Source organism: Cebus imitator, unplaced genomic scaffold (assembly GCF_001604975.1).
Source record: "Cebus imitator isolate Cc_AM_T3 unplaced genomic scaffold, Cebus_imitator-1.0 Scaffold10, whole genome shotgun sequence".
NCBI lineage: Eukaryota > Metazoa > Chordata > Mammalia > Primates > Cebidae > Cebus > Cebus imitator.
This window is the reverse complement of record NW_016107325.1, coordinates 4,286,038-4,289,965: the sequence shown is the minus strand read 5'-3', so window position 1 is coordinate 4,289,965 and position 3,928 is coordinate 4,286,038. Positions and strand designations below refer to the sequence as shown.

The following is a 3,928-nucleotide window of genomic DNA, read 5'->3' as shown; positions in this document are numbered from 1 at the left end:
CCAGATGTAGGTGATGGGGAGGAAGGCAGCAAATCACACTGCCAGGTGTGTTCCTATGCAACAATTTTGCATGTTCTTCACATGTACCCCAAAACCTAAAATACAATAAAATAAATAAATGGGGAAAAAAATAATAATAATTTTAATTTATATACATAATTTATTTTTACTGCAGCAAAATATGACAAGGTAATGAATAAAATATTTCACAAATAAAAGTATATTTCTTTAGGATAAAATTCTGTGGGGGAGCTGGAATGGAATTACAAGAATGAAAGAAAGTAATATCTCTGACTGCTGAAGAGGTTATTTGTGTGTATTTCTATTTTAAAATAGATTATGATAGAATCCAAATTGTTGTAGTGTCTCCAGTCAAAGGAACTTAGGCTTCTTGAGAAAGTGGCTGATTCCAGGTCTACGGTAGAAAAATACAACATGAAACTGGAATATCTTGTGATGGCAGAAAATAAGGAGGTGCTCACAAAAAGATGGGGCATATCTGAAGGGTACAGGGACAACCTGAAGGAGCTCCCCAATGAAAAAGTGGGAACAATTGGAGCAAAAAAAAAATTGTAATACTTGATTATAACCCATACAATAAATATCCATAGTTATCCATATTTATTGGATATTTATTGTATGGGTTCTAATCCATGTAACCATACTGATGTAAACAATTGAATGAGAGAATGAATGAATAAATGAATGAAAAGGAGAGAACTAACAGTTCTTCTCTGCAGTGGAATTCCAATTAATAAATGTAGAAGAGATGGAAGAAACAAAAATCTCTATTAGGAAAACATAACAGTAATAATTGTTGTTGGCAAGATCTACCAATTGGTGCTAAAGTTATTGGGTGAATGTTTGAGGAAAAACAGTATTTGCATAATGTTAGAGTATTTCCCCCAAGATAATCACTAATTACAAAGGGAAAGTAATAACTTTAGAGAAACTTCTTTAATCAAGGGATCAAGGTTAACAGAAGCAGTAATAAGCCACATCAGCATCATGTATCCCCTGGTATAATGCATTGAGAAGGTCACATGACTTCTTTGGTATCCTCCCCAATATGCATAAACTAAATTTAATTAGGAAAAAACATTCGACAAATCCAAGTTGAGGGACATTCCACAAAATAAATGATCGCTTCAAAAATATCCAGGTCATGAAAAATAAGGAAAAATTGATGAAATGTCAAGGATTGGAGGACACTAAAGAGATATAACAGCTACATGCGAGGTGAAATCCTAAATTGGATCCTGGAACAGAAAATGGACATTATGGGGAAATGGGAAAGTCTGTAGTTTAATTAATAGTATTGTGCCAGTATCAGTTTCTTTGTTTTGATGATTGTACCATGGTTTTGTGAGATGTACCATTAGAAGAAGCCAAGAGAGGCTATACAGGAACTTTCTGGACTAAGTTAGCAATTTTTCTATAAACCTAAAATCGTTTCAATATAAAAAGTTAACATTTTGCTATGATATTAGGTTTCATTGGATATATTAAAATGGTGGCAAGGCACTTTTATTTTTAAACATGATTAGTAATAATATTCTGAAAATTGCATCCTAATTATAAAAAATGTTGGCTGTCAACTTAGAAATTCGTGAAGCGATATGCCTTCTTTCACAATTCTAAATTTATATGTAAGCCAAAAAATTTGAGGACTGCTGCTCTATGACATTTTTTCTCTCCTGTCTTAGATGAGAAGCAGGGCAAAACCCTGTGTGTCTCCAGCCTACCTAACACACCATCCGCTTTAGCATTAGGACCCAGACACGTCTTGCTGCAGGCCACGCTGGCTTCCATCTGCTGCTCTCTTTTCTCTGCAGTCTTCTTTTGTGTCACTTCCCTGTCTTATCAGCACTTCTAATTCTCATACTCCTGCTTACCCCTTACAACCTTATGCCTTAGTATTAATAGGGTATGGCAGGGGAAAACTCACTTAGTTTCCATTCCATTCTTAGAGAAGAAAAATTGGGAGACATTTCCAAAATGGCATGTACATCAGAATTCTTATTGCCAATATTTATAAGAAATTTTGTAGGGATTATCAAGATACATGGTTGAAATATTTATTCCCTCTTTCCCCACTTTTCAAAGATTTAGAGCAGGGGTTGGCAGGGCCAAATCTAGCCTGCATCCCATCTTGAAACTAAAGTTATTGGAACACTGCCATCCCCATTCACTCACATATTGTGCATGACTGCTTTCATGCTTCCATGACAGAGCTGAGTGGTTGCAACAGAGACCGAACGGCCTGCAAAGCCTAAAATATTCACTTTCCGGACCTTTGCAGGAAGTTTGCCAACCTTTGATTTAGAAAGTGAAAACCTAAATGGGGAAGTCTTACATACTTTAACGTATCTTAGCGAGCACTGTTATGTTAATGTATATGGGCGGCACTTAAAATATATTAATAAACAATTCTGGTCAGTAAACATTTATTTAGATCCTACTGTGGCCCAGAAAGTGTCCTGTACTCTGAGGCTATAAATACTGATAACACCCCATCTCTTCCCTCATAGAACTCAGCCTCAGGGGAGAGGAATATGTAAATAATAAGTGCAATGCAATGTGACATAAATAATATCAAGAGGAAGAGAATCAGAGAAAAAGGGAGGGGGCTGATTAATTCTGTCAGAAGTAGAGAAGGGCTTAACAAACAATATGTATTAAATTGTAGGAAATGTTAGAAAAAAACAGCTCTCTTTAATATTTTTTGAGTTATAAAGCGAGTTTTTAGCTTGAGGTCAGAATATTTTTAGAGAAAAATTTTTAAATGTGCCTAAATCTGAAATTCTGGCTTTAAAAACGTGAAAATCCACATGTGCCTATAATACCTAATGATGAATTCTAATTGCAGAAGAATGCCAATAACTAAGACCACAAAATGAGCCCAATGTATACCGGTGACCTTCTTTACTCAAAGTTAATTAACACAAGCACTTTTTTCTTGCAGAGCACTTTGCTGTAATTTAGAACGAATTAAGGGAAAAAATCATTCAAGTGCTGTTTTCTGCACACCATGAAGTAAGCGTGATGGACAAAAGTTAACTTATTTAAAATATTATCATCAATTTCTTGTAATTGTGAACAGCAACACCATCCTTTTTCTTCAAAAAAAGACACCCTGATCTATGCTGTTTTCAACTTGTGTCCTGTACTTCTATTTATTAATGGAAATTGATTTTTCAAGATTAATATAAAATGTATTTCTATTTCTCCCAGTAAGTCTCTTATGTATATTAGATTTGAGGTATGTATTCCCGGATATTTTTCCAATAAGCATTTCTAATATAATACAGTAAATTGTTAAAGGGCCATTTTTGATGTTTTTTTCTGCCCCTCCCCAATCCTGAAATTGTGGTTTTATTGTCTCCACACAGTGGTTGTGAATTAACTTGAGCTCCTTGAGTCCCTACTTGTAAGAGATTATTTAAACTTTACTCTTTACCTTCTTAGAATATAGAGGACGGTAGGAACTGGAAACCCAACTCCTAGATTTAGGAAGCAGTGGGTTCTTGCCCCTGTAGACATCAGAACTAGAGGGAGGGAGAGAGAGAGAACCTGAAGGCAGAACAAGGAAAAACTCACAGAAAGAAATTGGGAGGAGTGGAAACATAACAAGAAATGTTGCCTCAGTGAGTCACCAAGGGCTTTGGAGTTCCTGGTCCAAAATGTGGCTCTGTGGAGGCTGAGGATAAACTTGTTCAAGACAGAGCATGTGTTATTGGATGTAGTGTTCACCCAAGCCACTGGCATGGGCAGTCCTCAAGCAAGGGCTCCTCTGATCAGACAAGGAATTCCTTCTCTTTTACTCCAGATGACACCTAAAGGTGCAAAAGAAAACCAGTCTCTGCACACTACCTAACAAAGGGGGCATCTGAACCAAGCAGAGCCTCCTGGCCACAGTGAAGGACCA

The 3,928-nt window shown here is 36.3% G+C and overlaps 1 protein-coding gene across 1 annotated transcript in view; it reads left to right on the top strand.

Annotated features, from left to right (window-relative positions):
* PLA2R1 (phospholipase A2 receptor 1) overlaps positions 1-3,325 on the top strand; it is a 144,810-nt gene extending 141,485 nt beyond the window's left edge. Inside the window, exon 32 of the transcript XR_005203317.1 lies at positions 1,707-3,325. The gene's annotated coding sequence lies outside the window, so the exon portion shown is untranslated. The remainder of the gene's footprint in view (positions 1-1,706) is intronic.
* The last annotated feature ends 603 nt before the right edge of the window (positions 3,326-3,928 follow it).